The sequence below is a fragment of the Heteronotia binoei genome, chromosome 21 (genome assembly GCF_032191835.1).
Source record: "Heteronotia binoei isolate CCM8104 ecotype False Entrance Well chromosome 21, APGP_CSIRO_Hbin_v1, whole genome shotgun sequence".
NCBI lineage: Eukaryota > Metazoa > Chordata > Lepidosauria > Squamata > Gekkonidae > Heteronotia > Heteronotia binoei.
In genome coordinates, this window is record NC_083243.1 from 180,372,219 (window position 1) to 180,394,757 (window position 22,539).

Consider the following 22,539-nt stretch of genomic DNA (forward strand, 5'->3'; position numbering starts at 1 on the left):
ACCACTACACCAAACTGGCTCTTAAATCTGGAAAATGGGGCAGTGGACAGACAAGACAGATTTTTCTACAAACTAGAGAGAAGCCCCATGATTGCAGACAAATCTGAATTCTTTTTTTTAAAAAAAAGGAAGAAAAAAACATTGAGGGGATTAAGACCCCCAAAACAAATAGGGGAAAGAGGAAATGGTGCAGGGAAAGTATTCAGGGGAAAGTGAGGCACCCCCTTCAAGTCCTTGCAGGTTTCTCACCATGCAACTGAGCTCAGCTCAGCCAGCAACACACAATTCAGATGGAGTTTCCCCAGGAAGAGACTGCCAATGAGAGGAAAAGATGGAAAGATGAAGATGGGGAGGAGGGAGGCAGATAAAGTTAGGTTGGCTGGTAGGTGGTAAGGAAAGAAGGCAGCTGGAAATGGAGAGAGGCTATGCGGGCTGCCAGGTAAAGGAAACAGGTCATAATTGGGAAAGTTAAAATAAGAGGCCCCCCCTAGGGTTGCTAGATCACCCAGTGGAAACAGGGGTCCCCCAGACACCAATCACCTGGCCAGCAGGGGGATTTACCAAAAAATGAGGAAGGCCCAGGCCACATCACCAGCATCACACAGGAAGTGAAATCATCACATCAGGGATGTCTGGGTGACATTCTGGTATTCAGATAAAAACTTTATGGTAGAAGCCATTTTGACCATAGAGATTTGGCCCAAATACCAGAGTGTCACAGCAGTGTCGTGGTGTGATGAGGTCGTTTCCTATGCAATGCTGGCAACAAGGCTTGGGCCTTCCTTTTTTTCCCTGATAAATGCCCCCATCCCCCGCTGGTTGCCAGGAGGGATCTGGCAACCCTGGGCCCCCGCAAGTCCCTGTGGATACCCTGCTTGTAGTATTAGATTGCAGAAATCTGAAATCAAGAAGGAATTTGAAACAAAGATGAAAACAAAGCATAAATATTAACCTGACAAGTTAAACAATGCAGAAATTTCATAACAAGATATTACATAAAGTAACAGATAGTAAGTACTATATACAGTGATATAATCCACAGCCTTTATTAAAGCTTCTTTCCTGAAGCATTCCATTATAATCCAACCATAATGCCTTAATAAAAATGAACTTCTGAATAATTCACTTTTGTATAGTTTGCAGAATGCCAGGAGAGTGGAATCCTTCCTTGTCTCATAAGGTAGGCCGTTCCATAAGGTGTGGGCCACGATAGAGTAAGCACATGTACGGGCAGTTGCTGATCTTGCCCATTGTACTGTGCACAGCATTCCAAATTTATTTATACAAAATTTATACAAAATTACATTTGCAGATTTATACAAAACACTATGATGCTGGCTGTTAAATTTTCAGTTCCTTTCTTAACCCCAACTACAGGTGCAATGTGCAGCTCTGCCTTTTTTACTGCTATCAACCATAAAGAGGCTGGCCTTACATTGCTTATAGAAGGGGAGACATCAGGGGGGGGGGGCACACCTTCTCGTAGAGGGTATTCATAGCTGAAAAACTGTTGTGTCTTGCATTTCAGTCCTGAAATTACAACACAGCGGACGCTGCAGAGGTGACCAGTGGAAGTCCACTGGTCCCCGGATGTAGCTCCGCAAATACGCTCTGCCAATCAAGATCTGTGGCGGGAAATTTAACAGGCCAGGATTGGACCTGGCCAGACTGAGGGTTGTTCCGGGTTATGTATATAATCGGGACCTGGCCCGCATTGCTTGCCTTGTGATGTATCCGCTAATAAAGCATGTTGCCTTCAACACGTCTCATCACTCAGTACGTTACACATACCTTTTTTGCAGTAGCAGTCGCTCCACCTTTGGGCTTCTGCTTTCTCTGGCTCAAATGATCAATTCCCCACCAGTCGCTGCATGAGCACATTTTGACTCATGCCTCCATCCAATCCTCTGTGCGTTGTCCTGATATTTAAAAAACCATATCAGGAGGACACAGCCGAAATTGAATGGCGACATGGGTCAAAATATGGCTGTACGGCAATTGGAAGGGATTCGGTCATTCGAGCAGGAGAAAGCAGAAGCCCGAGGGTAGAGAGACTGCTCCTGCAGAATCAACCCCAATCTGCCGCTGAACAGACAACTGACGAGAATGCTCGAGCAGGAAGAGGCTGTAGAAGGATCTGAAATGGTGACTAGGCTTGTTTGGAACGTAAAAACAGCACTTCAAGCATATAGGTATATTTATGATAAATACATATATGATGCATAGATCTCTAGCACACATTCAATGAGACCGTTGAGCTGGATGGCCATTAGTCAACTTCATAGTGTCAAGTTTGATTTCTCTGTACTGAGGGAAGTCCCCCCAGGGTAAAATCCCCCCCCCCCCCAAGGCTTGTGTTCATCAATGTAGGTAACTGTTGCAATGCAACAAGGACAAAAGCAAAGCCATTTTTGAATGCTATCCTTCACAAGCTTTCCCCTAAATCAATTGCCTCAGGATAATCTCAGAAAGAAATCTATAGCCTCCTAGATATATGGCCAGGGTGGGTTAAATATGCATGTGTGCAGATAGCAGCAAGTTGTATATGGAAGGATCTAGTTCACTGACTACAGTTTTCTGTTCAGTATCTTCCTACTGACCACCGCAGCAGGAATTTTTACAGGGCTGTCCATCATTCGTTACTGTTAGAGCTACTTTCTTCAGATGAAAGACACAGAGGCAGCTGTGTGCTGCATATGAACATGCTGTTTCAAAGGGGGAAAGGATGAAGGCAAGCAGGAAGAAGTCACTTTCCCCCACCTCCCCTTTTGTCTGTTCCACCAGAGAGCCGTATCCTAACTTCCTGTCAAATCTGCAAGTCCACGAAAGCTTCATTTTAGTGATCTGCTCATACTTTAAAGGTTTTAATTAGGATGGCTCCGTGTGTTAAGCAACTGTTTTATCATGAGCAAACCACTGTTCTGCCCCATGTTTGCTGTAGTAAACATCTAAGTATACAGGACCTTGTAGGAAACATCTGTGCAACATCAGTGTAACACTGACCTACGCCGAAACACAAGTGTCATGAGCAGGTACACAGTAGGTGCAATCCAGCAAATTAAGTCACATTGACTTTATCGGGAGACATTTAACTATGTGCTTAACTGTTTCATGGAAATCGAGAGCATATTTTGATATTTGTATCGGAAAAAGGGAGCTTTGATTCTCAAAAGCTTTTACCCTGGAAATCATTGGTCTTGAAGAAGAAGAAGAAGATATTGGATTTATATCCCGCCCTCCACTCCGAAGAGTCTCAGAGCGGCTCACAATCTCCTTTACCTTCCTCCCCCACAACAGACACTCTGTGAGGTGGGTGGGGCTGAGAGAGCTCTCACAGCAGCTGCCCTTTCAAGGACAGAGGCTCAGAGCGGCCTACAATCTCCTTTATCTCCCTCCCCCACAACAGACACCCTTTGAGGTGGGTGGGGCTGGAGAGGGCTCTCCCAGCAGCTGCCCTTTCAAGGACAACCTCTGCCAGAGCTATGGCTGACCCAAGGCCATGCCAGCAGGTGCAAGTGGCGGAGTGGGGAATCAAACCCGGTTCTCCCAGATAAGAGTCCGCACACTTCACCACTACACCAAACTGGCTCTCCATGTTACTGAACTTGAGTCTTGTAGTTCTGCTGAAGACTGGCACAGCCACCCGCCTGAAACGTTCTTCTTAAGCACTGAGACGTTACGAAGCAGTTGGCATTGTTCTCTGTCCTTACCCCGAATTTGCAAAATGCTTCATTAAATCCTTTGGCAGTCCCCGCCCCCCTCAGTTTGTAGCTAAGTATCTGTCCAACCAGAAATCCCTATCTACATGCACATTATCCCACTTAGGATTGTGCTTTTTTTATTTTCCGAACTTCTTCTCATGCAGCTTCTTACCCCCTTCCTCCTGGTGCCTGAATGCTGTGGCTTCAGTCCTTTCACAGTTGGCGGCAAGCAGCCCTCATTTGTTTTCCTTTAAATAATTCTAGCACAGCCCCTCGTCGAGATAACACAGAGCTGCTGCCGCCAGCCATTCCTCTTGCCTTTAATTCTATCATTTGCTTGTGCCTGAAACATCGGTTTAGCCCTGTCCCCACAGCCCAATGCCCCTTTTGCAGCTAGAATCCACCAAGATTCCGGTGTAGGTATGTTGATATCAGTTCCTTCTTGTAGCCCACAAGCCAAGTCTCGGATGGCAGATTTTGATATTTCCTGATCTGGGACGGAATGATTTGTGAGCACACATTTCTTAGCCATGTCGCTGAAAGAGGGGACACAGAGCGAGGACCTCATGGGTGTCATAGCCAGAATCATGAGCAGGAGCAAGTCAGAAACAGGAAACATAACCCAAGCCACCAAAATCTATAAAGAAAGTAAGTTTGTAAATATGGTGGTGGGGGGAAAAGAGAAGATTAATCTCTTTCCTTCCGTTCCCGCTAATTAAAGAAATACTTCTAAATATAATTTCTTGGATCGTGATCACTTATATTAGACAGCATTTGGCTGTCTCTTCTAAGCTTTGGTGTGTGTGTGTGTATGTATAAGAATACTTCTTCCAGCAAAAGAGAAGTATATTTTCAGAGACAATTACTAAAGTTAAGCAACTAGGAGATGATAAATGATTTTTGCTTTTGTGAAATGTCTAATTAGGGACCAAAAAAAGGGGAAAGATTACCACGCCCATTAATATCTAGCTTTTAATGAGGCAGGTGAGGGGGATATGCTATGACCAATTCATGCTGTGAAATGAGGGGAACTTTGTATCAGATGGCAGGTTGTGAGCGGCTACCTGCTTGCCAAGGACACCCAGGGGCCCTGTTATGTTAGTTAGGAACTTAATTGTTTAACAAGTTTACCCATAGTCTTCACCATAGGGACATATACATAGGGACTCAACTGGAAAACAACATGTTCTTTATGAGACTGCAACCTCGGAGGACTTACCCACAAGTACGCATACCTAGGAACAGGCTGCACAGAATAAAATTAAACATGTCAAGCCACCTTTGGAAGGGTCTTTGTCCAGTATCACTGGAGGTTAACTGGGACAGACCTTGCAAAACACATTCCTGTGGAGAGACATGTTTCTATAAGTGACAGAATGCACAAATAATTTTGTCAATGATATGCTCTGAAGTCATTTGCATTTATGAAGACCATGGTCTATCCAAATAATCCTTAGCCAAATTCTCTTCTGCTACTAATAAATAGGCTGACGAGGTTGGTGAGCCCAGCCTGCCCATCCGGTTATACCGCCGGACATTCGGTCGCACCATGACGTGGCAAACTCTGTGAGAAACGGGGGGGACCAGCGAGAAGGTGTTGCCACGGATGCAGTAATGCAGGAGAGGCCATTGCAGTGACCATCTGCCAGGCATAGCCGGACAGTGACCACGCGGCGTTCACTACACCGGGAAGGAGAGGCTATGTATTGCGCATACACTTTCCCTGTGGGGGCAGGATACCCAAGAGGGAGCCCACCCCACCCCACCCCTTGTTGTTAGTAATGCTTTCTAAAGCCCATTTGACTTCACACTTCAGGATGTCTGGCTCAAGATCAGCGATTTCACCGTCACAGTTGTCAAGGACATTGAGATCCTTCTTGTATAATTCTTTTTTGTATAACTCTAACATCAAACCCGGGCAGATAGAGCTCGTTAATGTAACACCTACCACCTGGAGGACTCGCTGCCGGCGTCCCGGCTTACTGGGCCATGGCAGATGACCCCAAGGTGAAAGGGTGGAGCCAGTACTGCGCACACTGTGCCTCACCTAAAAATTCCTCTGCGCAGGCCTGAAGGGCATATCCACATCCACAACCCACAACACACCAAGTCCTGCAGCGATGGGCAAGGGGCGAAACGGCAGGTGGAAGATCTGCCTGTCCCGCATTGGTCTTGTCAGCCACCAGCGAGCCTGCAGCAGACGTGGACTACTGCACCCTTCTTAAATCTTCGTTCGCGAAGTCAAGCCGAGAGAATAAATAGGGTTCTTGCAGAAATGTCAACATTCAGTTAGGTATTCAGTTAGGAAGACTCATCTTGGAATTACTAAATTTGGTACATGAAAGTGGTCTCTTGCATTCTGCAGAGAGAACAAACGACCTGTTTTTCACTTGCAACTGACACAGCTTTATTATTTCGTGCTGGTTGCAGCCATTATGTGACAGCCTGGCTGCTGAAACTCTCATTACACAGTAAACCCCCCCCCCCCCCCATTTCCATCAGGCACAAACAGCAGCTGCTAATGCGAAGGAAAGTTTGAACATGATGGAATTCTCTCCAAATGAATGGGTGGCTACCTTGTGTGTGAACTGGCAGCTGTTGCACCTGTTTAAACAGAACCTTGGAAATGAAAGGTGAGCTTTTGCTTGACGCATCATGGTTACAGTCACACAATTTGATCTGATAGTGTTGTGGTATCCTTGTGGGTTTAAAGAGCATGATCAGACAGCAACGTCCGCCTCCTGTTCCCCAGTCAATGGCACCACATTTGGACCCGTCTTGGAATCAAAGTGAACAGGCACCAAGGTAAAGTCCGATCTTTATGGATGCCAGCACTTTCGCCCTGCATTTCCAGCTGTCTGAGCTCCCCTTTTGCGAAGTCAAGCCATTGGGGAACTCTGAACCCCTCCCTTCCGTTTCTGCCTCCTGTTTTTCCTCTTCTGGATCAGAAAGCAATATGTGCATAAGTGCATAATCACCTCTGGCATCGTCAGTCACCTCGGCCAAGTAGTTATTCTGAATTGGGAGTCCCTGGAGGAGTTGTTTTTGAGTGACAGATTCTCCCAACCCCCTCCCAACTGTTTCTGAATCAGAGTTGCTATTTGAGAGCATCCCATGATTGACACAAGGGTAAATGTACTGACATCAATGGGACTACTCTCTTGTAAATCTGCACTTTAACACACACACACCTCCCCATGTATTCCAAGGAAGAGAGCAAAGGAAAAGAGGCTGAGAGGGACCAGAGTAGCTGAGGAATTCTGGAGCTGTCAAAAAGGAGCCAGAGCTTCAGATACATGCTTATGTGCATGGGTGAAAGGCCAAAAATGAAAAAGGGTGCTGCGATCTGAACGACTGACCATGAGGCAAGCACATGCTGAAGTCGGTTCAGGGTGGTATGTCTGATCAAAACTTCCCATTACAAAATAAAATGGTGCAATGAGAGGCATGGCTAGATTGCGTCAACCCTATAGTGCAGGGGTGGCCAACGGTAGCTCTCCAGATGTTTTTTGCCTACAACTCCCATCAGCCCCAGCCAGCCAACGGTAGCTCTCCAGATGTTTTTGCCTACAACTCCCATCAGCCCCAGCAAGCATGGCCAATGGCTGGGGCTGATGGGAGTTGTAGGCAAAAAACATCTGGAGAGTTACCGTTGACCACCCCTGCTATAGTGTGACTGCAGCCCCAAACCCAGGTTTAATGATAATAATAATAATACTTTTTATTTATATCCCGCCCTCCCCGCCAGGGCAGGCTCAGGGCGGCTCACAACATGTAATATATAATAAAACCATACATAGTAACTACAATTACAATAATAAAATCATCATTAAACCATTAACAACTGTATTAAAGCTAACATTGTGGTGCTATAACTAGATCTTAATAAAACTCAATGGCTAAAACATGTCCAGCGAAGTTTTCTTAGCTCGGTATTAGGTAGGGTTGCCAATCCCCAGGTGGGGGCAGGGGATCCCCCGGTTTGGAGGCCCTCCCCCCACTTCAGGGTCATCAGAAAGCGGGGGGAGGGGAGGGAAATGTTTGTTGGGAACTCTATTATTTCCTATGGAGATTTATTCCCATAGAAAATCATGGAGAATTGATCCATGGGTATCTGAGGCTTTGGAGGGGCTGTTTTTTGAGGTAGAGGCACCAGATTTTCAATACAGCATCTAGTGCCTCTCCCCAAAATATCCCCCAAGTTTCAAAAAGATTGGACCAGGAGGTTCAATTCTATGAGCCCCAAAAGAAGGTGCCCCTATCCTTCATTATTTCCTTTGGAAGGAAGGCATTGAAAAGGTGTGCCGTCCCTTGAAATGTGATGGCCAGAACTCCCTTTAGAGTTCAATGATGCTTGTCACAGCCTTGATCTTGGCTCCACCCCTAATGTCTCCTGGCTCCGCCCCCAAAGTCTCCTGGCTCCACCCCCAGAGTCCCCAGATATTTGTTAAATTGGACTTGGCAACCCTAGTATTAGGTGAAGGCTATTTTGAAGAGGTAGGTTTGTGCCACAAGGGGCTGCAACCAATCCCAGCTGCCTAACAGGCACACCTGAATGGTGCACAGATTTTCACTCATGCGTTACATTTTTAGGTGTATATTTAAAACATCTTAAATGTGTATCGAAAACGTGTGTGTGAAGTGATGCTACACTTAAGTGGATACAATGAAAGAATCTTGCTTCTCTTTCCTGGCCTTGTTCCCTAATCTGATTCCACCATGATAATTCAAAGCACAATTTCAGTATATGTAACCATTTTCCTTTTCTACAGTGCTTCCTATTATTCAGTCTTTTCTACAATATTTCAAAGACAGCACGTGGTCTGCATTTGTATTTGAGCATTGCTGTATTCCTTTGTTTCCTGCTACGGAGCTGTTTTATTAAATTTTGGGTTTTATTCTCAAGAGAGAGGGCTTGCCTTCTTTCCTTGCTTCTGCAAATTCCTTTTTCTGCACAAGACTGCAGATCTTGCTGATGGTAAGTTATCAGAACTCTAGAAATCATCTGGGGCTAACGTATTTTACAATGGAAGCAAAAGGCACAAATCGCTTACCATTTTACTTTTCCTCATGTTTTACCAATGTACAATCCAAACATTCCCAGAGTTCCTTATAAAGGATGTTTTCAGTATGCCAGACTGGTGAAAGGGACAATCTGATCCCATTAGGGTCTCATTCTGATCACTGATTGGGAATGACAATAGCTTAAAGCATGAGGTTTAAAGTTAATATCCTTCCCATACATTGTATTTTTCAAGCATTATAAGAATGGATATATTCCTAGTGGTGGGTAGCTCTCATTAATCACCCAAGGTACAGCAGCAGTTACACAATGAAACATAATGTGGAGTCTGAGCAATACAGGGAGGGGCCATGGCTCAGCAGTAGAGCATCTAGTTAACATGCAGAAGGTCCCCGGTTCAATCCCCGGTATCTCCAGTAAGGATCGAATTGTAGGTGCTGTGAAAAACCTCTGCCTGGGACCCTGGAGAGCTGCTGCCAATAGGAGTAGACAATACTGACCTTTATGGACCTATGGCCTGATTCAGTATAAGGCACCATCATACTGGTGATAACACAAAGCCAATGTTCTTTTTCCTGGAGCAGTATTTAAGTATGCAAAAATGCTGGCTGTGGGGAAAGCAACATACTAAAGAGATATTTGGTTGAATTAACTTGCAAGGTTGAATTAACAGCGACATCTGCCTCCTGTTCCCCAGTATGTTCCCCAAGGTATGAAGTTCCAATTTAGGATCAGCATAGAGGTAGTACATAAACACCTAGTTTCTTTAAATGAAACTAAGTCCTCGGGGCCAGATGAAGTGCATCCAAGAGCTTGTGGATGTAATTTCTGAGCCTCTGGATATTATTTTTGAGAATTCTTGGAGAACAGGAGAGGTTCTGGAAGCTTGGATGCAAGCAAATGTTGTCCCCATCTTCAAAGGGGGAAAAGGAGGATCCAGGTAACTACCGACCTGTCAGCTTGACGTCTATACCTGGAAAAGATTTAGAACAAATCATCAGTCAGTCCTGGAACATTTAGAAAGTATGGCTGTGATTACTAAGAACCAGCATGGGTTTCTCAAGAACAAGTCATGTCAGACTAACCTGATCTCTTTTTTTGAGAAAGTGACTACCTTGCTGGATTAGGAGAGTGCTGTAGACATCGTTTATCTTGATTTCAGTAAAGTTTTTGATAAGGTTCCACATACTATCCTTGTTGACAGTGTGGTTGGGATCCTGTTACTGTTAGGTGGATCTGTAACTGGTTGACAGATCGCACCCAAAGAATGCTTGTGAATGGTTCCTCATCCTCTTGGAGAGGACTGACAAGTGGAGTGCCTCAAGGATCTGTCCTTGTTCAACATTTTTATAAATGAGTTTTGTTCAACATTTTTATAAATGATTTGGATGAAGGAATAGAGGGAATGCTTATTAAATTTGCCGATGATACTAAATTGGGAGGGGTTGCAAATACAGTAGAAGACAGAAACAGGATACAGGATGACCTTGACAAGTTAGAAAACTGGGCTAAAACCAATAAAATGAATTTTAACAGAGATAAATGTAAAGTTCTGCATTTAGGTAGAAAAAATCCAATGCATGGTTATAGGATGGGGGAGACTTGTCTTAGCAGTAGTGTGTGTGAAAAGGATCTAAAGGTCTTAGTGGATCATACGCTGAACATGAGTCAACAGTGTGATGCGGTGGCTAAAAACACAAATGCAATTTTGGGCTGTATCAGCAGAAGCATAGTGTCCAAATCATGTGAAGTGATGGTATCGCTTTACTCTGCTCTGGTAAGACCTCACCTGGAGTATTGTGTTCAGTTTTGAGGACTACATTTTAAGAAGGATCTAGACAAGCTGGAACGGGTCAGAGGCAGGCAACAAAGATGGTGAGGGGTCTGGAGACCAAGTCCTGTGAAGAAAGGTTGAAGGAGCTGGGCATGTTTAGCCTGGAGAGGAGGCAGCTGAGAGGTGATATGATAACCATCTTCAAGTACTTGAAGGGCTATCATATAGAGGATAGTGTGGAATTGTTTTCTGTGGCCCCAGAAGGTAGGACCAGAACCAATGGGTTGAAATTAAATCAGATGAGTTTCTGGCTCAACATCAGGAAGAACTTCCTGACCATTAGAGCGATTCCTCAGCGGAACAAGCTTCCTCAGGAGGTGGTGGGCTCTCCTTCCTTGGAGGTTTTTAAACAGAGGCTAGATGGCCATCTGACAGCAATGAAGATCCTGTGAATTTAGGGGGAGGTGTTTTGTGAGTTCCCTGCATTGTACAGAGGGTTGGACTAGATGACCCTGGAGGTCCCTCCCAACTCTATGATTCTAAGGTGCTTGAAATGTTTTTTTTTTTAAACCTACCTGAAGCATGAGGGGGGGATCAAATAGGAAGCTGTCTTCTGATTTGGAGTTTAGTATATGTGTGCCATCGGAAGAATGAAAGTGGAGGGAAGAAGTTGACCACACAAGGGAAAAAAATACAGACTCCAGGTTGTCTGTCTGGCTTTCCAATCCCGCATTTAGTAGGGAAAAACTTGACTTCAGCTCTGAGTTCTTGAGCCAAATCATGACGGACTTGGGATTAACAAACAATTCACTAAGCCCACGTATGAGCCAACACTCCTTGCTGGACTTCTTCAGAGTCTATTTTCTTTTGCCCCTGGCTGTCCTTGGTCCTCTGTTATGATTATTGTGCTGGTCTTTGGGTGTCTCTTATCCCTCTTTGTTTTTCTCTACAGGCTGATTTTGGGTTTGAAACCAGAAATGTCAAAAAACAGGTTGTTCAGAGTACCTTGCTGGTGGTGGAGAGTGCCCTCAAGTTGCAGTCAACTTAAAGCAACCCTGCAGGGGTTTTAATTATATATATATATATATATATATATATATATATATATATATATATATATATATATAAACAGACATATGAACATGAACATATGAAGCTGCCTTATACTGAATCAGACCCTCAGTCCATCAAAGTCAGTATTGTCTACTCAGACTGGCAGCCGCTCTCCAGTGTCTCAAGCTAAGGTTTCTCATGCCTGTTTTCCTGGACCCTTTTTTAATGGAGATGCCAGAGAATGAACCTGGGACCTTCTGCTTCCCAAGCAGATGCTCTACCACTGAGCCACCATCCCTCCCCTGCTCTCCAGGGTCTCAAGCTGAGGCTTTTCACACCTATTTTGCCTGGACCCTTTTAGTTGGAGATGCCGGGGATTGAACCTGGGACCTTCTGCTTACCAAGCAGATGCTCTGCCACTGAGCCACCGTCCCTCCCCAGACATTGTTGGCTAAGTTACCAAGAGGGTAAAAGACACCTGGACATACAATTCAAGAGTTAACTTGGAAATGAGAAGGCTCAGACTCTTGTCCTCCCTCCAAGTTTAAAGCACACAGTCTTTCCCCTAAACCACTGTTCGCAGTCCACCTCTGAAAAAGCTTATTTTTACCAGAGCACAAGCAGTGTTAGTACTTGCTGGGGGAAGGCCCAGAATGACGTTTTTCTGAACTTTCTTCTAACTGACTTCAATTATAAAAAGCTTTTCCAAAACTTCCAATGGCCACCATCTGTCTTCTACTAAAGTCTGTGTCTGCTTCTATAGTCCATTTCTGGCAATGCAGAAGGCAACACAGTTCAGAACTGAAATGTTAGGGCTAGGGAAGAAATTGGGTGCGGGATAGCTTTGGTGATAAATTTGTATACCCAAATTCTGCTTTGGTGAAATGGAGCAGAAATGCTAACTGGCAGACCTGCGTCATTACAGAAGAAACCACTAGACGTTCGTCCAAATTGCAGTTGCTGCAAGAGACATCGCAATAAGACTGGTAGCCACTGTATTGCAAGGAAATAATTTTTACATTTTAAAAAGCCCTCAGAAGTACAGCACAAATCACAACATTGCACTGCATTAGGTAAAGACTCAGCAAGCTGGCATTTGTAAATAATGGAACAAATCATGTAAAGATTGGCTGGCAAAGAGGTATGCTCTCCAAACAGTTTTCAGTGTCAGACCTGCATTTCATATATCTATAAAGCCTCAAATATTTTGGTGGTGGGAAGGGAATGACCCTGGATGTGATATCAGCAGTTCTCCCCCTCTCCCCAGTCACATGCTATCCTGCTTATTTATTATACATATCCTGGTCTGCCTCAGAGAGTTGGATGCTATTTAAATTCAATTATGGTGAGGTTAAGCTCTCCATTGTACTACCAGCCGAGTAAATTTAGAAGCAGCAGAGAGTGAATAGGTGCATTTGTCTTGTCTCCATTAAATTATACTGTAGTCAGAAGGGTTTTCTGGGAATAAAACAATTATTGAGCAAAATGAAATGGGCTTGGGTTGTTTGCCTTTCCTTATCCCGGATTCCCTTTTGTGTTGGGACTCTTATTTAGATAACATGGCAAGAATGAACAGGAAACAAAAGAAATTCAGCTTTTTTCCCTGGTTCTTTGGATGTTGTTGGACAGGGCAAAAATGGATGCGGTAGACACTGGCTTGGAACTACTTGGCAAGAACCTAATGTTTCCCCCTTTCCCTTGCATTAAGGATTCATTTATGTGTACTTCAGCTCTCAAAGGGAATATTAAGCCAGAAGAAGACTCATATCCTTGCTGGTGATGCTGAACTCGCTGTTCAGCTATAGCCAAGCAATGCGTGAAACCCACAGAAAGACTTCTGTTTGGCAACCTCCGTGCAGCAGTTTTCTGCAGAAAAATATGTTTATGGGTGCGGTCACACCTCACATTAAAAGCGTGTGTGTAGCGCTCAAATTTGAACCGCTGAATATTGATTCGATGCAGGGCCATTCAGACGAGCATCCAAGAATGCGACTCATTCTGTTGTTGAGCGTTCAGACATCCAATACTATCAAGCTCTTTTCTTGGAGCATGCATGATCAGGTGGTGATTTCTGGGAGGGGGGGTCCATTGAACATGCGCCCAACTGTTTGGAGGTGGGAAATCAAACGTTACTTCAGAGGGGGGGGGGGAAGTTTCCAGAAATCCTCCACATTGAAAAAAAGAGACTTTTTCCTGGTCTAAATAGTGGGATAACGTCCCCCCCCCCCCGATCCTGTGTTGATTGGAGAAGCAGAAGCGTCACCTCAGATTCCCGGATGATCTGGCAATGCGCATGTCTGCTGGGGCTTTTTTTTTTAAAAAAAAAAGGTGAGAGGCAGTATCGCGCGTGAGCTGTCCAAACAGGAAAAAGCCGATCTTGTGCAGCTTTTTTGAAAAAGGACCGGACTTTCTGCGCTGTCAAATTAATGCGCCATAGATGCGTAGCAAGCCGGGATGACCCTGGAATACGCTCGATTGCCAGATGTGGATGTCTGAACAAACACATTTAATCCGTCAGTGAGACGGAGCTGTGTTGCCACTAATGGTACGTCTGGCTGCACCCTACATGTTCCAAATTTTGGCCAAGTCTGCATGTATTACTATTTCTTCAGTTCTATTACTTGTCTGCTTCAGTTAAAGGCCGCGGGTGCTTTTCCACATTAGGGTTGCCAGGTTGTTCGATGGCGACTGGCAGAGGATGGGAGGGGTAGAGGGGGGGGGGAAGAGAAAGGTCCAGGCATGTTGCTGGCAGGAAGTTACATCATTATACTAGTGATTTCCAGGTGACACTTTGGTATTTGGCCATTGAGTTTTCCCCCAAATACCAGAGTGTCAACTGGTAGTTGCTTCCTGTGAGACATGGCAATGTGGTCTAGGGCTTCCTCTTTTTACTGATAAGTCCCCTGATTGGTGGCTGGGGGGCAAGACCCGGTAGCAGGGGACCCTCACCTCCTTTGGGAGACCACAGCCCTGCAGGAGCTCCCTCCCCTCTAGGGATTCCACCCTCCAGGTGGGACCTGTGGATCCCCTGGAATAACAGTTCATTTCCAAACTACAGAGATTGGTTCCCCCTGGCGATGATGACTTTGGGGAGTGGACCCTCTGGCATTGTACCACTCTGAGGCCTCTGTGATCCCCAGGCTGATCCCCAACTCTTCAGGAGTTTCCCAACCTGGATCTGACAATCCTACCATGTGTCAGAACTTGTATCTTTGCTGCTGGTCCCCTATAATGTGACCAATGCTGTATGGTAGTTTTACTGTGCCTTAGAGCTGTATTGTAACTGAACCAAACTGACTCCATGTTGTAACCTCTGCTTAACCCAGAGTGCCTGAATAGTAATTAACCTTGCCCCATTGGTATCCAAAATACTTGGGGCTGTAGAATGAATTATGTCTTGTCTCTGCACATTCTCACACTGGGACCCTTTGAAGCCGAACAGCATGGCCTTCGAAGTAGGGAGGCATCCTCTCTACTGATAGTGATGGTGAGAAGACAGCTGCGCCCTGAGATGTGAATTGTGGCTTTGTGAGATGTTTGCTTTACGTGTATAAAATCAAGCTGATGCTGGCTCTCGCCATTACTGTTATCTTGCCTTTTCCAGTACCTAGTTCTCTTCAATAAAATCCTAGCTTTGCAACTGAGTATGGGATCCGTTTGAAGTTCTTGAGTTCTGACATTATAACAGTAATCCCATTGTTCGTGGCTTATCTGTACTGGAGGCTTGGCCCGATGGCGGCAAAAGTACCAGACGACGGAGAGCCCACCACCCCATCGGAGGACCCGCCGCTCGACCCAAACGTGACGGGGGTCCGACGCAAAATTAAGGTTCCAGCGCCCTTCTCGGTCGACGCCGCTTTCCCGGCCCCGCGAACCTGGAGCCCACGGAAGTCCACGGCAGCAATCGACGCCGCGGAGCAGCGGTACCGAAGCATGTTGGGCGAAGGAGGGGCAGGAGACGACGACGAGGGCCAGGCGGAGGGCGCGGAGCCCCGAGGGGGGGAAGACCCGATCCGGACCCTCCGCAACGAATTATTCGATTGGGTGCGGGAGATCCACGGCGATGTGCATCGCTCCCGCGTGACGATGGCCGAGGAGATGCAGCAGAACCTGGGCGCTATCCACGACCAGCTCCGCACCTTGCAAACCGCGGTCCTGGGGATACCGTATGGAGTGTTGCCACTGGGGCAACCGCCCGTCGCCCCACCGGCCCCCGCCCCGCAAGCTCCGGCTGCCCCGGCGCCGCCGGCCCCGGTGGGCCCAGCAGCCCCGGCACCTCCGGCTCCGCCGGCTCCGGCCGCCCCGGCACCGCCGGCGCCACCTGCACCAGGGGCCCCGGCCGCCCCGGCGCCGCCTGCGCCACCCGTCCCGATCCCGCCGGCCCTACCGGGCCCAGCGCCGCCGCCTGGGGCGCCGCGAGCGCCAGGTGGGGCCGAGGGACGGGGAAGAGAGTTGAAGATTACGTTCGATGGGAATCCGGAGGACGTGGAATACTTTACTATCCAGTGCGACACGTTCTTCACCCACTGGGGTGCCGATTACCCGACCGAGGCCAGCCGAGTGTACCACATCGCGTCTCGACTGAGAGGGGCGGCCCGCAAGTGGTACGTGGGGCTTTTCATGGGAAGAAAGCCCGAATTAGCTACCGTGGCAGGGTTCCTGCACGCGATGCTCCGCCAGTATGGAGATCCCTTACGGGAGGAGAAGGCGGTCGCTGCCCTCCAACGCATCGAACAGGGCAACCGCTCCACCCGCGAGTACGCCACCGAATTCCTGGGGTACTGCGCGGCAGCAAGGGGATGGAACGAGGTCATGAAATACACCGCGTTCATCAACGGGTTGAATCCGAGCATCCTCGACCGCTGTTACAGTCAGGGAAGGCCCGATACGCTGGTCGGCTGGATCCAACTGGCCGGGGAGGTGGAGACCAACCTCCAACACGTGGGGATGAGGAGACAGCAACTAGCGAGAAAGGGAGCCAAACACACCCCAACTAAATCTGAAGGGAAGAAGGCCCCGACGACCTCCACCCCGTCTCCCGCCCGCAAATGCTTCCAATGCGGGGACCCAAATCATCTTGCTGCTAACTGCCCTGGGAAAGCGGGATCCACACCACCCACGGCGCGGCCAACCACCCCGGGCCCGAAGAAGAAGAAGAGCAGCCGATCGAAGGAGCCCAGTCGGGGCTCCGTCGCCACTTCCTTGGCGACTGACGAGGATTTTACCACCAGCCTGGCGGCAGTCGAGGAATCGACCGAGGAGTTGGACGACACCGAGTCGGCGGGAAACGACAGCGACCTGCTTTAATGGGTGCCGCAAAGCAGGTCCAGCAACAGCCGGCACTCCTCACGGTGAGAGCAACTGGGGGTTTACTTTTTATGGCCGTTACCCTCCTAAACCCGAACCTAAAGAGATTCATGCACGCCCGAGCACTAATCGACTCAGGGTGTAACAGGGACTTGATCACCCCCCGCCTAGTTGAGGCGCTGGGATTAGCCACTTCGCCCCTGCCACAACCGATGCAGTTCCAGCAAATGGACGGGGGGCCCATGAGGGGGGAACCATGTGTTTTAGAAACTCAGGCGGTCCCGGTAGGGACCGAGGAGCATTGGGGAATTGAGACTTTCGTAATTGCCCCCTCCTGCTCTTTCGACGTGGTAGTTGGCTCAGCCTGGCTCGCCCGCCACCAACCCGACATAAGGTGGGAGGAACAGATCGTCCGGTTCCCAGATTGGAGGTGCGAGCATCACCACTGGCGCCCCGAATGGGGGCCGCACGCCCCCCCCCAAAACATGCGGGCGTGCCTCACACTTGAGGAAGTCGCCTCCATCCCCAAGGAGTACCGAGACTTAAAGCTGGCATTTAGCGAGAAGGAAGCGGATGAGCTACCGCCCCACCGCCCTACAGACTGCGCCATTGAGCTAATCCCCGGGCAGCAGCTTCCCAAAGCGAAACTGTACTCCATGGGTTGGGCGGAGAAGGCGGAACTCCGAAAGTTTTTGGACAAAAATCTAAAGCGTGGTTTTATTCGACCGGCCACAGCCCCCCATGCCGCCCCCGTCCTATTCCGAAAGAAAAAGGACGGGTCGCTTAGACTTTGCACAGATTTTCGTGCGATAAACGGGATTTCCATGTCCAACGCCTACCCGATCCCGTTGATAAAGGACTTGTTAAACACTGTAGCAAAGGGAAAAATATTTACCAAACTCGACCTCCGGGACGCGTACTTCCGCGTCCGCATCAAAGAGGGGGACGAATGGAAAACAGCCTTCAACACCCCACTGGGACAATTTGAGTACCTTGTCATGCCGTTTGGGCTACAGGGAGCCCCGGGCGTTTTTATGAACTTTATCAATGAAGTGTTGCGGGACTTCCTGTTCAAGGGGGTGGTAGTGTACCTTGATGACATCATTATCTATTCACAAGATCTAAAGTCTCATGTGCCTTTGGTCAGAAAAGTGTTAAGCACCCTTTGTAAACACAAACTGTATGCCAAACTGTCGAAATGTGAATTCCACAAGACCGAACTTGATTATTTGGGCTTCCGGGTGTCGGGGGAGGGATTGTCCATGGACCCCGCAAAGGTCCAAGCGGTGTTAGACTGGGAACCCCCTCGAACCCGCAAGCAATTACAAAGTTTTATCGGGTTCGCTAACTTTTACCGCGACTTCATAAAGGGGTTCGCCACGGTCATGCTCCCCCTTACAGAACTCCTCAAAACCAAAGGGAAAGGTGACGAGGCTAAAAAACCCGGCGCACGCCTAACGTGGACGCCGGACTGTCAAAAAGCTTTCACTGAGCTAAAACGCCTCTTCACCTCCGAACCCGTGCTAGCGCACCCTGACGAACTAAAGCCCTTCGTGGTCCAATGCGACGCCTCCGACGCCGCTGTAGGAGCCATATTAATGCAGAGGGGGGAGGATGGGGCGCTCCGACCATGTGCCTATATTTCCAGGAAATTTTCCAATGAACAAAGAAACTGGTCAGTCTGGGACAAAGAAGCGTTTGCAGTCATGTTTGCCTTAAAGACCTGGCGCTCCTGGCTTGAAGGAGCAAGAGTCCCCTTCGAAATTTGGACCGATCACAAAAACCTGGAAGCCCTCACTGGGCGTCGCAAAATGACTGCAAAACAGATCCGGTGGGCAGGCTTCTTTGCGAAGTTTGACTTTGTGCTGAAACACATTCCAGGCTCAAAGAACTTTTTAGCGGACGCCCTTTCCCGCCTGCCCCAACATGACAGTCTTAGGGAGGAGGTGGTAGACTCGCTAATTTCCCCCTCAGCCATCGCGGGGGGGGTCACCACCCGCTCCGGCAAACAGACCGACCCTCCGGACTTAGAATTACTTTCTCGATTCCTCTCGGAGTACAAACAAGAAGCTGACCGCCCCCCCAACTTGGTCAAAGCCGAGAACGGGCTCTGGTTACATAATGAGAAAATCTATGTGCCCGATCCGCTCAGGAAAGAGGTTTTGGACCGCTGCCACTCAAGTCGCTTGGCCGGCCACTTTGGCTATGTTAAAACGCTCAACTTGCTCACCCGCCAATTTTGGTGGCCGAAAATGAATAAAGATGTTTCAGAGTTTGTACTGTCATGTCCCACGTGCCTCATGGCAAAACGGAGGGGGGGCAAACCTCCGGGCCACCTAGTCCCCCTCCCTACGGCCACCCGACCTTGGTCGGTAGTCTCCATGGACTTCATTGTAGAGCTCCCGCCTTCGCAGGGCAAAACAGTCATCTTGGTCGTAGTCGATACCTTTTCAAAGCAGGCTCATTTCATTCCTTGCAAACAATTACCCACCGCCAAAAAACTCGCCCAGCTCTTTTTCACTCACATTGTACGCCTACACTCATTCCCAGATAAGGTCATTAGTGACCGCGGAACACAGTTCGTTGCCAACTTCTGGCGGGAGTTCTGCAAACTGGCTGGTATTGAGCAAGGATTGAGTTCTGCCTACCACCCCCAGTCGGACGGACAGACGGAGAGGGTTAATGGGCTTCTAGAGCAATACCTCCGCTGCTTCATTAATTTCCAACAGTCCAACTGGGTAGACCTCCTCCCCTTTGCAGAATACGGCTACAACAATAGCCTCCATAGCTCAACCAAAACCTCCCCTTTTCAAATCATCAATGGTTACGAGGGCAAGCCGTTCCCCACGCTCGCCCTCCCAGCTAACCCATCCCAACCGACATCGTGCCAACAGTGGTGGGAGGGACTTCGTGAAGGCTGGAAGGGAATTCAGGAAAACCTGGAAGAAGCGAAAAAAGCATACAAAAAACAATTTGACAAAAAACACTCTCCGGAGTGGGATCTAAAGGTGGGGGATACAGTTTTCCTGTCAACAAAAAACCTCCCCCTTCCTCAGTCCTGTCGCAAACTGGCCCTGAAGTTCCTCGGACCTTTCAAAATCAAAAGGGTGATAAATAAAGTAACGGTAGAACTCGAACTACCCAAATCTCTAAGTAAGATCCATCCTGTTTTTCATTGCAGCTTGCTTCGGAAAGACCCTGGTGCTACGTCCTTCCATCCCAGGGCCCCACCGCCCCCTCCGACGACAGTGAGGGGTCAGAGTCACCATGAAGTCCAGGAGATCCTGGACTCCAGAGTCAAACGGGGGAAACTGTATTATTTGATCAGGTGGAAACACTTCCCCCCGAGCTGTGACGAGTGGGTCGAATCTCAGAACGTAGTGGCTCCGCAACTGCTGAAAAAGTTTCACCTACTGTACCCGCACAAGCCCAAAGCCGGTCCCGCGGGAGGGGGCGCTTAGGGGGGGCAGTATGTCAGAACTTGTATCTTTGCTGCTGGTCCCCTATAATGTGACCAATGCTGTATGGTAGTTTTACTGTGCCTTAGAGCTGTATTGTAACTGAACCAAACTGACTCCATGTTGTAACCTCTGCTTAACCCAGAGTGCCTGAATAGTAATTAACCTTGCCCCATTGGTATCCAAAATACTTGGGGCTGTAGAATGAATTATGTCTTGTCTCTGCACATTCTCACACTGGGACCCTTTGAAGCCGAACAGCATGGCCTTCGAAGTAGGGAGGCATCCTCTCTACTGATAGTGATGGTGAGAAGACAGCTGCGCCCTGAGATGTGAATTGTGGCTTTGTGAGATGTTTGCTTTACGTGTATAAAATCAAGCTGATGCTGGCTCTCGCCATTACTGTTATCTTGCCTTTTCCAGTACCTAGTTCTCTTCAATAAAATCCTAGCTTTGCAACTGAGTATGGGATCCGTTTGAAGTTCTTGAGTTCTGACACCATGAACATATATGAACATATAGAGCTGCCTTCTACTGAATCAGACCTTCAGTCTATCAAAGTCAGTATTGTCTTCTAAGACTGGCAGCAGCTCTCCAGGGCCTGAAGCTGAGGTTGTTCACACCTATTTGCCTGGACCCCTTTTTGGAGATGCCAGGGATTGAACCTGGGACCTTCTGCTTTCAAAGCAGATGCTCTACCACTGAGCCACTGTCCCTCCACCGTCCCTGGTATCACTGCCCCCATACCTTGCTGCGGGGGGGCAGTGAGGACCTGGCAACCCTACTCCCGTCTCCAGACCATGTCCACCCCAAGCACCATTTCCAAATCTCCAGAAATTGCTGAACCTGAAATTGGTAACTCTGCTGCCCTTCCTCCCAGGTAGTGAGTCTGTACTAGGATTGCCAAGTCCAATTCAAGAAATATCTGGGGACTTTGGGGGTGGAGCCAGGAGACTTTGGGGGTGGAGCCAGGAGACATCGGGGCGGAGCCAGGAACAAGGGTGTGACAAGCATAATTGAACTCCAAGGGAATTCTGGCCATCACATTTAAAGGAACCGCACACCTTTTTAAATGTCTTCCTTCCATGGGAAATAATGAAGGATAGGAGCACCTTCTTTTGGGGCTCATAGAATGGGACCCCCTGGTTCAATCGTTTTGAAACTTGGGAGATACTTTGGGGGGAGTAACTAGATACTATACTGAAAATTTGGTGCCTCTGTCTCAAAAAACAGCTCCCCCAGAGCCCCTGAAACCTCCAGATCAATTCCCCATTATACCCTATGAGAATCAATCTCCACATAGAGAATAATGCTCAGCAGACGTGAGAGGATACAAGGACTACAAGTCCCAGCATGCACCTCGCAAAGGGAGGCCGGACTGGAGCGCATAGCAGGCCGGCGGTGGGCGGGTCTTTGTGACTCGGAGGAAGGGAGACGCCTGAAGCCAGGCAGGGAAAGAGACAGGACGCCGTTCCACCCCCCCCACCCCCGCTATCAGATTTTTAGGGAGTGGGGGATTAGGCTGCTAATTCAGGGGTCCCCCGGCAGGGCGGGGGGGGGGGTTGGGAAGCCTAGTCTGTACAGGGCCTGTGCATTTGACTGTGTCATTCCTGTGATGTTCATGTTTTTGGGAAAGTGAGGTTTCATGTGCACCCCAGAAGTCAATTTACAATTGGCAATACAACCTTCCAAGAAAACATATTCCTTGCTCGGGCTGTTAGCAACCTCAGCCTCCCACCTAGCCAGCCTGCTGGAAGTAAATACTTCCACACGCAAAGATGGATTTGGACAGAGTCCAAATGGAGCAGCCTGGTGTTTGTGCTTTTCTACTGTAATAATTGTGGATCTAACAATAAAGTTCAATTTGCATTTGTAAACAATCTGTGCTTGCTTTTCAAATGCCTGCTTAGGAGCCAGCCCTGTGAAATGTTGAGAGAATGCAATATAATAAATTTTGGCATGCCTATTAGCCAACCTGCAGGAGAGAGGTAGATTTAGTACAACCCGCGCTCCCTATCTGATTTGCCTCCCCATAATTTATTTTTAATTGTAGCTAGTGCCTCCTAGCTTTCATTCTGTTTGCTTTTAATCTCAAGTACAACAAAGGTTCTTTCCTCATTGAGATTTCAGAGGGAGAGAGAGAGAGAAAGAGAGAGAGAGGCTCCCGGCAAGAGCTCAACGGCATGGCAAACAGGGTTGCTGTATGTTTCTTTAACTGGCCTT

General features: G+C 48.0%; 1 protein-coding gene and 1 non-coding gene across 3 annotated transcripts in view; one reads left to right on the plus strand and one right to left on the minus strand.

Annotated features, from left to right (window-relative positions):
- MARCHF4 (membrane associated ring-CH-type finger 4) overlaps positions 1–22,539 on the plus strand; it is a 278,747-nt gene that overhangs the window by 117,367 nt on the left and 138,841 nt on the right. The window lies entirely within an intron of this gene.
- TRNAS-UGA (transfer RNA serine (anticodon UGA)) lies at positions 20,961–21,031 on the minus strand. Its single transcript has one exon. It is a non-coding gene; the product is annotated as a tRNA-Ser (tRNA).